The sequence below is a fragment of the Triticum urartu genome, chromosome 7A, assembly GCF_056163025.1.
Source record: "Triticum urartu cultivar PI428250 chromosome 7A, HENAU_Tu73, whole genome shotgun sequence".
Lineage (NCBI taxonomy): Eukaryota > Viridiplantae > Streptophyta > Magnoliopsida > Poales > Poaceae > Triticum > Triticum urartu.
The window spans coordinates 181633202-181647209 of NC_141879.1; positions in this window are offsets into that span (position 1 = coordinate 181633202).

The following is a 14008-nucleotide window of genomic DNA, read 5'->3' on the forward strand; positions in this document are numbered from 1 at the left end:
CCAGAGAGCCATAATAACATGTTCATACAGGTAGGGGTCACATGACCCTACACTCAAGTCATACAAGCATACAAGCACATGCGGAAGCAAATAGTCTGAGTATAGACACTAGAAAGAAAGAAGGCTTCTCGAAGCCTGTCTATCTACATAGGGCCCTCCATGGCCAGGATCACCACCTGGGTGGCAAGTCACTCATCGACGTCAAGATCTACATAAAACCCATCGGAGGGGGTAGTGTTGTCGTCTGAAAACAGTAATTAAACAAACATGAGCACAAAGGTACTCAACAAGTCTTACATCAGAACCTACTATACATTCTCATTCTCAAGAAGGTGGTGGAGTTATTGTAGCAAGCCAGCTTTGACTCTTGGCTAAGCTATCCTACGAGACTCCACTAGTAAAATAGTTTTTGCACACGAGTCCACTACTCACCAACACAATACTCCACCGGGGATCCTCCCTCGTCATCCTATGAGAGGGCCATCCTCGGTACTCACACTTATCTTGAGTCTTTTAGTAGTATCCATTAACTTGTCTATGAACTGTATAGGCAACCAAGTAGTCCTTTACCACGGACGCGGCTATTCGAATAGTTTTATACCCTACAGGGGTGTACTTCATCACACATGTTTCCACCAATTAGCGTCTGCACACGACATGTGCTCAGCAGACTTCAAGCGAAAACCGACGTGGGTGTAGACCACGACCTGACTAACTGCACAAGTCTCTAGTCCAGGTTTATCGCCTATTCAGGTTCCATCCGCAAGGAAATCTGGCCGGGGTGTCCTCAACGGCCCCAAACGATGTGTGCAGGGTTCCCGAGACACCAAACGGGCGACTCGGTACACCGTGCCATGGTGTATCTACCGCATCATAGCCCACCCCTAGGGTCAGCGCTACGCACGGCCGCCAACACATAACCTACAAACACCAGAAACTAGTTGCAACTCCTGAACAGAGGACGAGAGGGGTCAGTAAGTCGAGCGGGGTCATACTTCAGGGCCCAATGTGTGGTAGTAGCTGAATCTTAAATCACGCATACGATCTCAGTTCTTATGGATGGCCTCAATGAAACAACCCACCATGTACTCCTACATGGCCTCTCATCGATACCTTTACCAAAACATGTTCAACACATCCCTCACATTATAATCATTTCACTCTAGCCCATCACCCAGATGAACCAGACCTGACACAACTCTAAGCATAGCAGGCATCGCAAGGTAGGAATCACATACATGGCTCAATCAACTCCTACACATGCTAGTGGGTTTCATCTAGTTACTGTGGCAATGACAGGTCATGCAGAGGATAAGGGTTCAACTACCGTAGCACACAGCAGTTTGAATCGCGTTGTCTTAATGCAGTAAACAAGAGCAGAAGCGAGAACATGGGTTTGTATCGGAATGATCAATGGGTTGCTTGCCTGATGTAGTGGTAGTAGGGTACTGCCCTTCAGACGGATATTCGGGGTTATCCTCGGAGGCAGAACCTACCACTAAAGACACACCGAACATAATCAATACATGACGATATGCAACAATATGATGCATGCTATCACATGGCAATATGAATGTGTCTTGGCCTAATGCAAGCTAAAACAGAAAGGAATGAACTCATCTGAATCAAAGATTCAAATGTTAGTTCTCTTAGCATAGCCATATTAGTGCATTATCTTATTTTTCTTAAACAACAAGGTTACCTTGTTTTGTCATGCATGAAACCATTACCAATGGATAGATTGAATTTTTCTGATCAAAATTCATATATAAATCTATTCATTTGGAGTTACAGATTAATTTCTATGATTTTTAGAAGTTTTGGCTATTTTCTGGAATTTCCTGTATAAAAATAAATCCAGAAAATGAATAATTGCATCAGCACTGCGTCACTGTGACGTCAGCGAGTCAAAGGCGCCAGGGCCAGTCAAACCTGACTGGTGGGCCCTGTCTGTCAGTGTCTCAGCTAACTAACAGCATTAAGTTAACACTAACTAACTGTCACTGGGGGCCTGGGCCCACATGTCAGTGACCTAATCTAACTAAAATTAGTTAGCATTAATCCTAAACTAATTAACATGTCGGCCCCACCTATCATTGGCTCAGGGGGGAGGTCAACTTGGGCCCACACGTCAGTCCACAGGTCAAAACGTGGTCAACTCGCCGGCGGCTTGACGCCAGCGACGACAGACGCGGCAGAGGGGCTCGGGTTTTGCCCACAGTCGACCAAATCGACTGCGGTTTGGTCCTACGTGTAGCTGGGGGCAAGCCGCGGCGTTTGGTGGTGGAACTGGAGCTCGGGGAGGCCCGAAACGACGCCGGCGACGACCTTGGCGGTCGCCGGAGTTCGGGCGAGGATAAACCCGAAGCTACAGGGCACGGCGAGGCGCGGGGAGTGGTGCGTTAGGCTCCTGGAAACGTGGTGAGTGTGGTGATGCGCTCGGAATCGAGCTTACGCGCCTGTGGCCACGGCGGCGACATGGCCGGCAGAGCCGAGCTCTCGGGCTCAACGGAGCCCGCGGTTAGAGGGAGAAAACGGCAAGGAAAGAGAGGGGAACGGAGAAGGAGATCACGGGGACTCTAGCGGTGGCCTCAGCGAGCTCGGGGAGGCATCAGGGGCAACGTACGGTCGCTGGCGATCTCGGCGGACCGAGGTTGAAGACGAGCTCGGTGAAGACGCTCGGGGGCCTCCGGCGGGGTGTGGCTCGGTGGGACGGTCGAGGAGGGAGTGGCGGAGCTTTAGGACACGGTGGAGCGGCGCGTTGACGACGGTGGGCACGGTTACGGCGGCGGAACGGCGGCGGTTGCGTCGGCCATGGCGGAGGGGAGCGAGGGAGAGAGGCAGGGGGAATGGACGTGTCCAGGGGGTTCGGTGCGCGACGTGGAGGCGTTTCGAGGCATCACGCTAGCGCGGGCAACGGCAGGCACGCAGAGAGGTGGCGTGGCGAGCTCCTATGCTCGCCGTCGAGCACCTGCTCGCCTCGCTGGCTAGGCGAAGCAGCTGCGTGGAGCGGCTGCTGGGCCGGGCCAGCTAGGTGGGCCGGCTGGGGGGCTTTCAGGTAAGCTCTAACTCTCTCTCTCTCTCTCTCTCTCTCTCTCTCTCTCTCTTTTCTGTTTTGCTTTTATTTATTTCCTGCTATGTGTATTGAAATAGAATAAATACTATTTCATTTCCAAAAACTCTGGAAAATATTCAGAGGCACATTTGGGAATATTCTCAACTGCCTGAAAATGCTTCCAAGTTTATTTGAGCATTTTAAAAAATTTGTAGCATTTAAAATGCCCAAATTCAAATACATATGGCTTGTTCAAAAATCCAGAATGTCTCCATAAATTGCAAGACCATTTTTGGCAGAGGTTTTAGTCAAGACCAAAAATGGTGGGCTTTTATGAAGGGCATTTTGGGTTCATTGAAATTCCAATTGTTGGAAATTAGCATTTTCAGGGGGGGTGTTGGGGTTGATTAGGCCCCATTTCAAGTTTAAAAGAAATTTAAACATGATGCACATGTTCATCCAATCCTAATGCATGACTAAAAGCAGGGATGTGACAATTTTGAGGAAGCCCGTCATTGGAATATACAAGCCAAGTTCTATAATGAAAGATTCCCACTAGTATATGAAAGTGACAACATAGGAGACTCTCTATCATGAAGATCATGGTGCTACTTTGAAGCACAAGTGTGGTAAAAGGATAGTAGCATTGTACCTTCTCTCTTTTTCTCTCATTTTTTTATTTTTTATTTGGGCCTTCTTTTTTATGGCCTCTTTTCTCTTTTTTATTTGGGCTTCTTTGGCCTCTTTTATTTATTTATTTTCGTCCGGAGTCTCATCCCGACTTGTGGGGGAATCATAGTCTCCATCATCCTTTCCTCACTAGGACAATGCTCTAATAATGATGATCATCACACTTTTATTTACTTATAACTCAAGAATTAAAACTCGATACTTAGAACAAGATATGACTCTATATGAATGCCTCCGGCGGTGTACCGGGATGTGCAATGATGCATGAGTGACATGTATGAAAAAATTATGAACGGTGGCTTTGCCACAAATACGATGTCAACTACATGATCATGCAAAGCAATATGACAATGATGAAGCGTGTCATAATAAACGGAACGGTGGAAAGTTGCATGGCAATATATCTCGGAATGGCTATGGAAATGCCATAATAGGTAGGTATGGTGGCTGTTTTCAGGAAGGTATATGGTGGGTTTAAGGTACCGGCGAAAGGTGCGCGGTATTAGAGAGGCTAGCAATGGTGGAAGGGTGAGAGTGCGTATAATCCATGGACTCAACATTAGTCATAGAGAACTCACATACTTATTGCAAAAATCTACAAGTTATCAAAGCAAAGTATTACGTGCATGCTCCTAGGGGGATAGATTGGTAGGAAAAGACCATCGCTCGTCCCCGACCGCCACTCATAAGGAAGACAATCAATAAATAAATCATGCTCCGACTTCATCACATAACGGTTCACCATACGTGCATGCTACGGGAATCACAAACTTCAACACAATTATTTCTGAAATTCACAAATACTCAACTAGCATGACTCTAATATCACCATCTTCATATCTCAAAACAATCATCAAGTATCAAACTTCTCATAGTATTCAATGCACTTTATATGAAAGTTTTTATTATATCCCTCTTGGATGCCCATCATATTAGGACTAAATTCATAACCAAAGCAAATTACCATGCTGTTCTAAATACTCTCAAAATGATATAAGTGACGCATGAGAGTTCATCTATTTCTATAAAATAAAACCACCACCGTGCTCTAAAAAGATATAAGTGAAGATTAATGAGTAGTCGAATAATTATGCAACTATATGAAGACTCTCTAACATTTAAGAATTTCAGATCTTGGTATTTTATTCAAGCAGCAAGCAAAACTAAATAAAATAACATCTAAGGATAGCAAACATCATGTGAAGAAGCAAAAACTTAGGATCAACCGATACTAACCGATAGTTGTTGAAGAAGAAAGGTGGGATGCCAACCGGGGCATCCCCAAGCTTAGACGCTTGAGAATTCTTGAAATATTATCTTGGGGTGCCTTGGGCATCCCCAAGCTTGAGCTTTTGTGTCCCCTTAATTCCTCTCATATCACGGTCTCCCTAAATCTCAAAAGCTTCATCCACACAAAACTCAACAAGGACTCGTGAGATAAGTTAGTATAAACCATTGCAAAAACCTTATCATACTCTACTGTAGCAAATCACTAAAATTATTATTCAACATTGCATACTAAATTTCTCTGCATATTTAATAGTCCTATCCTCAAATAGAATCATTAAAGAAGCAAACATATGCAAACATAACAGCAATCTGCCTAAACAGGACAGTCTGTAAACAATGCAGCAACATCCATACTTCCCTAGATCCAAAAATTATGAAAGAAAATTCCCACTGTATTAAATTTATCAGAGATTAATATGCAAAAGGTTTCAACATTTTATCACATTCTGACTTTTCTAGGGAATTATTGCAACAGTGGTAAACTTTCTGTTTTCAAACAGCAACATGTGGACTTCTAACATAGGCATAGTAAAGGCTATCGATGCCACTTTTATTGAAATAAAATATGCAAAACATTGTTCTAAATAACAGCAAGAAAATCCTAACAAAATAAATTGACGCTCCAAGCAAAACACATATCATGTGGTGAATAAAAATATAGCTCCAAGTAAAGTTACCGATGAACGAAGACGAAAGAGGGGATGCCTTCCGGGGCATCCCCAAGCTTAGGCTCTTGGCTATCCTTGAATATTACCTTGGGGTTCCTTGGGCATCCCCAAGATTAGTCTCTTGCCACTCCTTATTCCATAGTCCATCGAATCCTTACCCAAAACTTGAAAACTTCACAACACAAAACTTAACAGAAAACTCGTAAGCTCCGTTAGTATAAAAAAATAAATCACCACTTCAAGGTACTGTAATGAACTCATTCTTTATTTATATTGGTGTTAAACCTACTTTATTCCAACTTCTCCATGGTTCGTACCCTCCGATACTACTCATAGATTCATCAAAATAAGCAAACAACACATAGAAAACAGAATCTGTCAAAAACAGAACAGTCTGTAGTAATATGGATCAAACGTATACGTCTGGAACTCATAAAATTCTCAAATAAATTTATCGACCTAAGTATTTTATCTATTAATCATCTGCAAAAATAATTAACTAAATATCACTTTCCAAATAAAAATGGCAGCAATTATCGTGAGCGCTAAAGTTTCTGTTTTTTTACAGCATGATCGCAAAGACTTTACCCAAGTCTTCCCAAAGGTTCTACTTGGCACAAACACTAATTAAAAGCTTAAAGCCACATATAAACATAGGCTAGATGAATTATTTATTATTAAACAGGAGCAAAAAGCAAGGAACAAAAATATAGTTGGGTTGCCTCCCAACAAGCGATATCGTTTAACGCCCCTAGCTAGGCATGATGATTTCAATGATGCTCACATAAAGGATAAGAATTGAAACATAAAGAGAGCATCATGAAGAATATGACTAGCATATTTAAGCCTAACCCACTTCCTATGCATAGGGATTTTGTGAGAAAACAACTTATGGGAACAAGAATCAACTTGCATAGGAAGGTAAAACAAGCATAACTTCATAACTTTAAGAACAAAGAGAGGAAACTTGATATTATTGCAATTACTACAAGCATATGTTCCTCCCTAATAATAATTTTCAGTAGAATCATGAATAAATTCAACAATATAACCAGTACCTAAAGCATTCTTTTCATGATCTACAAGCATAGAAAATTTACTACTCTCCACATAAGCAAGATTCTTCTCATGAATAATAGTGGGAGCAAACTCAACAAAATAATTATCATGTGATTGAAAATTGAAATCAAGATGACAAGTTTCATTGTTATCATTATTTTTTAAAGCATACGTGTCGTCACAATAATCATCATAGATAGGAGGCATGCTTTCATCATAATAAATTTGCTCATCAAAACTTGGGGGACAAAAAATATCATCTTCATCAAACATAGCTTCCCCAAGCTTGTGGCTTTGCATATCATTAGCATCATGCATATTCAAAGAATTCATACTAACAACATTGCAATCATGCTCATCATTCAAATATTTAGTGCCAAACATTTTATAGATTTCTTCTTCTAGCACTTGAGCACAATTATCCTTTCCATCATACTCACGAAAGATATTAAAAAGGTGAAGCGTATGAGACAAACTCAATTCCATTTTTTTGTAATTTTCTTTTATAAACTAAACTAGTGATAAAACAAGAAACTAAAAGACTCGATTGCAAGATCTAAAGATATACCTTCAAGCGCTAACCTCCCCGGCAACGGCGCCAGAAAAGAGCTTGATGTCTACTACACAACCTTCTTCTTGTAGACGTTGTTGGGCCTCCAAGTGCAGTGGTTTGTAGGACAGTAGAAAATTTCCCTCAAGTGGATGACCTATGGTTTATCAATCCGTAGGAGGCGTAGGATGAAGATGGTCTCTCTCAAGCAACCCTGCAACCAAATAACAAAGAGTCTCTTGTGTACCCAACACACCCAATACAATGGTAAATTGTATAGGTGCACTAGTTCGGCGAAGAGATGGTGATACAAGTGGTATATGGATAATAGATAAAGGTTTTTGTAATCTGAAATTATAAAACAGCAAGGTAACTAATGATAAAAGTGAGCGTAAACGGTATTGCAATGATAGGAAACAAGGCCTAGGGTTCATACTTTCACTAGTGCAAGTTCCCTCAACAATAATAACATAATTGGATCACATAACTATCCCTCAACATGCAACAAAGAGTCACTCCAAAGTCACTAATAGCGGAGAACAAACGAAGAGATTATGGTAGGGTACGAAACCACCTGAAAGTTATTCTTTCCAATCAATCCGTTGGGCTATTCCTATAAGTGTCACAAACAGCCCTAGAGTTCGTACTACAATAACACCTTAAGACACAAATCAACCAAAACCCTAATGTACCTAGATACTCCAATGTCACCTCAAGTATCCGTGGGTATGATTATACGATATGCATCACACAATCTCAGATTCATATATTCAACCAACACATAGAACCTCAAAGAGTGCCCCAAAGTTTCTACCGGAGAATCACGACGAAAACGTGTGCCAACCCCTATGCATAGGTTCATGGGCGGAACCCGCAAGTTGATCACCAAAACATACATCAAGTGAATCACGTGATATCCCATTGTCACCACAGATATGCACGGCAAGACATACATCAAGTGTTCTCAAATCTTTAAAGACTCAATTCGATAAAATAACTTCAAAGGGGAAACTCAATCCATTACAAAAGAGTAGAGGGGGGAAAACATCATAGGACCCAAATATAATAGCAAAGCTTGCGATACATCAAGATCGTATCACCTCAAGAACAAGAGAGAGAGAGAGAGAGATCAAACACATAGCTACTGGTACATACCCTCAGCCACGAGGGAGAACTACTCCCTCCTTGTCATGGAGAGCACCGGGATGATGAAGATGGCCACCGGAGAGGGATTCCCCCCCTCCGACAGGGTGCTGGTACGGGTCTAGATTGGCTTTCGGTGGCTACGGAGGCTTCTGGCGACGGAACTCCCGATCTATTGTGCTCTCGGATGTTTTTAGGGTATATGGAGATATATAGGCGGAAGAAGTACGTCAGGGGGGCCACGAGGGTGGAGGGCGCGCCCCCCTACCTCGTGGCCTCCTCGAAGCTTCCTTGACGTAGACTCCAAGTCTCCCGGGTTGCTTTCCTTCCAAAAATGAGTTCCGTGAAGTTTCAGGTCTACTTGACTCCATTTGATTTTCCTTTTCTTCGAAACCCTAAAATAGGCAAAAAAAACAGAAACTGGCACTGGGCTCTGGGTTAATAGGTTAGTCCCAAAAATCATATAAAATAGCATATAAATGCATATAAAACATCCAAAGTTGATAATATAATAGCATGGAAAAATCAAAAATTATAGATACGTTGGAGACGTATCACGCCACTCGGGGATGGCTTCGGCATCCGAATCCGAGCTGTCCAGGAGGGATATTTCCCCCCTCTTGGGCGCCTCCGCCTCTGGGTCTACAGAGGCCGCCCTTTTCTTCTTCCTCCCCTTCAAGGGAGAATTGCTTTCTGCCTCCTCCTCCTCTTCATCTTCATCGTGGGAGGAATGAGTTTCGGTCTCTCCGGACACTGCGTCCGAAGTACCTTTATGGTGGAGACCAGCTCTGGCCTCCTTGCTCTTCTTCTTGGCCTTTTTCTTCGGCGCTTGATAGGGCGTCGGGACCAGCATCCTCATTAACAGAGGATCAGCTGGGTTTTCGGGGAGTGGAGCTGGACACCTAATCCGCTCCGCCTTCTTTGTCCAACCCTTTTTATAGGATGGAATTCTCAGTGCACCCCCTTTGATTGATAAACTAAGCTATGTTCGGAGATTTAGCACTTACCGGAGAGGCTGTATGATTGCAGTCGAGGCCGATGTCCTCGGACGTCTTTGGCCACGACTTTTGAGTATTGAAGAGCAACTTCCAGATCACTTCGTGTGTCGTGCCGAAGAACCGTTGCAGGGTCCGTGGCCCTTCCGGATTAAACCCCCACATGCGGAGAGGCCGGCATTGGCAGGGAAGGGTTCGGCGGATGAGCATCACCTGGATCACGTCAGTGAGGCTGGTTTTCTTATCTATGATACTTTTGATGTGCTTTTGCAGCATCAACACCTCGTCGGATGATCCCATGTCCAGACCCTTGTTGGTCCACGACGCAGGCCGCAGCGGGGGTCCGGATCTGAAAGCAGGGGCGACAGCCCACTTGGTGCCGTGGGGTTCGGTGATATAGAACCACTCCTGCTGCCATGTCTTGACAGTATCCACAAAAGCCCCTCTGGGCCAGATAACGTTGGGGAGTTTGCTCACCATGGCGCCGCCGCAATCCGCATGCTACCCGTCGACCACCTTCGGCTTCACGTTGAAAGACTTGAGCCACAGGCCGAAGTGTGGGGGATGCGAAGGAATGTCTCACACATGATGATGAATGCCGAGTTATGGAGAAAGGAGTTCGGGGCTAGATCATGAAAATCTAGCCCGTAATAGAACATGAGACCATGAACAAAGGGGTGGAGGGGAAACCCTAGTCCGTGGAGGAAGTGAGGGATGAACACAACCCTCTCACCGGGCTCTGGAGTGGGGATGCCTTGCTCTTTGGCAGGGAGCATGTGTTTGATTTCCGTTGTCAAGTACCTCGCCTCACGGAGCTCCTTGATGTCCTTCTCCATCACGGAGGAGGCCACCCACTTTCTTTGAGAGCCGGATCCGGACATGGTTAGAGTGTTTGGTGGTGATGGAAAAGATCGAAACTTGGGCGCTGGAGCTCAAGGATGGAAGGGCTAAGGAAGAAGAAGGCGTGGGGGTAAAAGGATGGGTCCTTATCCTCTTATAAAGGCAGTGAATATCAAGTGCCCCCTCACAACCCTTAAAACTCGCCTATTCCCAAGGGGCCGTGCGAACTGCACGGTTGGATTACCCAAACCCGTATTGATGAGAATCCCGCAATAAGGGTACATGATCTCTGCTTCGACAAGACGTGTCAATAGAGGCTGCGCCTCGAAACGCGAAGCGGGAGGCCACAAAACGGTTCAAAATAATAATAAGGCCAGACATAACGTCTCGCTGAAAATGCTGTCAATAGACATGTCTTATTTTGTTTAAGTATTTTGCCCTTGTGGTTCAGGATTGTAACTGTTATACAGAGCCGAATATACTTCTCTTGTTCAATTACTTTGGAGTATTCGGAGGAGGAACCCGCCTTCCAATGCCGAAGACAATCTGCGCGCTAGACACATCGTCATTGAAGCCTGGTTCAAGGGCTATAGAGGGAGTCCTAGATTAGGGGGTCCCCGGGTGTCCGGGCTATGTGACATGGGCCAGACTGATGGGCCGTGAAGATAGAAGATAGAAGGCCTTCCCCCATGTCCGGATGGGACTCTTCTTGGCATGGATGGCAAGCTTGGCGTTCGGATGTGTAGTTTCCTTTCTCTATAAACATACTCTGTACAACCCTAGGCCCCTCCGGTGTGTATATAAACAGGAGGGTTTAGTTCATAGAGGCTAAGACAAATCATACAGGCTAGACATCTAGGGTTTAGCCATTACGATCTCGAGGTAGATCAACTCTTGTAACCCCTATACTTATCAAAGTCAATCAAGCAGGAAGTAGGGTATTACCTCCATTAAGAGGGCCCGGACCGGGGTAAACATCGTGTCCCCTGCCTCCTGTTACCTTCGATCTTCAGACGCACAGTTCGGGACCCCCTACCCGAGATCTGTCGGTTTTGACACTGACAGTGGTGTTCCAACCAGGTCGTCAGTCTTTAGTGGCGAGACGTTGGTGTCCATGATCTCATATGCACATGTACACGGGCGGAAACGGTGGCTTTTTGTGTTCCAACAAGGCGTTGTGGTCCTTTACTGCTAGGGATTACCTCAGCTAGCCAGAGAGTATACCTTAAAATCCGATAGCGACAACGAGTATGTTTGCCAACCAATTATGCTACCACGGGCGAGAGACAACGGAACATGAGGATGGTGGCGCACTGTTGTAGCGTCTCGAATTTGAATGTTAGTGATGCTAATGACATTCCCCTCGTCAATCGTCATCGAATGTGTGACGACGTTCTTCATCGCTTAGAGCCTTTGGTGGAAATCGACTCTTGTTGTGGCTCAGTTGTCTACTTGTGCGGGGCATAGTCTTCATTTGTGTGGCATTTTACATTAAGACCTTTACGTGTAGCTGTTGGCATCGTGGAAGGCGTGCTGACAACACATGATGACTTTGACTTGGTGTTGCTTCTTGAGTACCAAGTATCGGGCTTCAGGGGAAAACCCTTGGTCTGGCCCTAGTTGGTTATACCTGACAACGACAGTGATTTTGCGTAGTTACTGTCATGGTTTTGTCATGGCAGATGTCCTAGAGAAAGGACTTAGTCGTGGAGCCATCGCGACTGGTTAGCTTGAAGGGGTTAAAGCGGACACAGGGACGCAAGAGAGTTTATACTAGTTCAGCCCCTTTGATGAAGGTAAAAGCCTACGTCTAGTTGTGATGAAATTGATGGGGTTTCGATGATCAGGGAGCAAACAAGCTTCGCCTACGTCTCGAGTTGTTGTCTGTTGTCCTTGAATCGTCGTCGGGTCGTCCCCTTATATACACGGGTGACGCCCGTCGGTTCACAGAGTCCCAATACCGGCTCATAGATGTGTCCGGTTTGGTCTCTACTTATTCCTAACTTACAATACAAGTTAAATACCAACGCCGGTTTACGACTGCAGGCCTTGAACCGACTATGGGCCTTGAACCCTCATCTGCCTTCTTGGGCTTTAACATACTTAACTACTGACGAAGTTAACCCGGCCCAGATAGGCCGGTTTACGCCCAGTACTGATATCCCCAACAGTTACCTTGTTGAAAGATTACTCGGTTTTTCTCGGACTTGATCTTCAGGCGTAAACCTAGGATCTGATCTTTGATTGTTGGATATGAAGAAATCGGCGCTTGTGCGTCGTTCCCTCCCTGAAGACGCTATTGTCATTCTTGTGATGTCAAGAGATCATTGGGCAGACGGTCGTTGTTGAGTTTGCAGAACGCTGGTTTGATCGCTTTCATGTTTTATTTCCTCCAACTAGGCATAGATTCGGTCTTATATGAATTTGCTTTCTGTCGGCATGATTCTTTGTGTGTACCTTAATGCTGGTTCTGTGCATTCTAGTCATGTAGAGGCCGCATGTGTTTTTTTTTGACTGGTGACTGTAGGGAAAACCCCCCACAGCATTAAGAATTTATTAATAAAGCAAATGATAGTACAAGGATTACAAAGAGGTAATCTATACATAAAGAGAAAAAGACTACACTAAGAGACTGGATAAAAGAACCTCAAGGAGGCAAGAAAGAAATCCATCTAAGCAGCTCCTCCTTATATCTTTGCTTGACTCTATGTTGCATGAGTGTAATATCATGGATGAAGGCACATCTCCATCTATTAAAGCTTTGTCTCTCATGTCTGAAAACTCTAGCATTTCTCATTATCCAAATATTCCAGCAAGCAACAAAGACAACCTCAGTAAAGAAAGGTTTAGCAAAATCTTGCTTAGCTTGCATGACAATTGTGGACACATCCTCACCAGGTGGCCATGATATTTGAAGGTAATTCCATATTCTCACACTGAAATTACATTCAAAGAATAGGTGGTTTCTGGTCTCACGTGTCCCCAAAGGACAGAGAACACAGTTTACCCCATCCTCCAGATGCCAGTGCCTTGTTTCAACCATATCTTTGGTGTTCAGTCTATCCATGATTAACATCCAAGCAAACACCTTGATTTTCATTGTGCAGACAGATCTCCAAATCCATAAAATGAGAGGATTGAAAGACATGTGAGAATGCAAGAAGGAGTAGAATAGCTTGGGCTTAAAAGGTTGGCTAGATCCCTGCCAGAACCAGATGTCATTTGCTTCCACTTCCCTATTACAATTGGCCATCATGTTTTGCACAGTCATATACTCCTGGTAAGCCTGTGCAGATAGAGGTAAGTGGAACAACTCTGTGAAATTCTGTGATTGGAAAGCCTCAGAGACAGTAATCCAGGGATCTTTGACATATGAAAAGAGCCTTGGAAATCTGGCTTGCAAGGTGATCACTGTTTCGTCTATCTTCCACTTATGAGACCAAAACAAAGCTGAAGTCCCAGAGTTGATCTGAATCCAAGTTGTGCTCTTGAAATGATCCAGCAATTTACATATATCCTTCCACCAATAAGAACCACAACTATCAGTCCCCTGTGGTACAGAAGAGTGGTAATATGTATCCCATATAAGTGAAACCCATGGCAAGTCCAACCTATTTAGGAATTTATGCAAATGTTTCAGCAAGAGGGCCATGTTCTGCACACCCAGATTTAAAATGCCCAGCCCTCCTTTGTTTTTGGGCCTACAAATTAGGTCCCA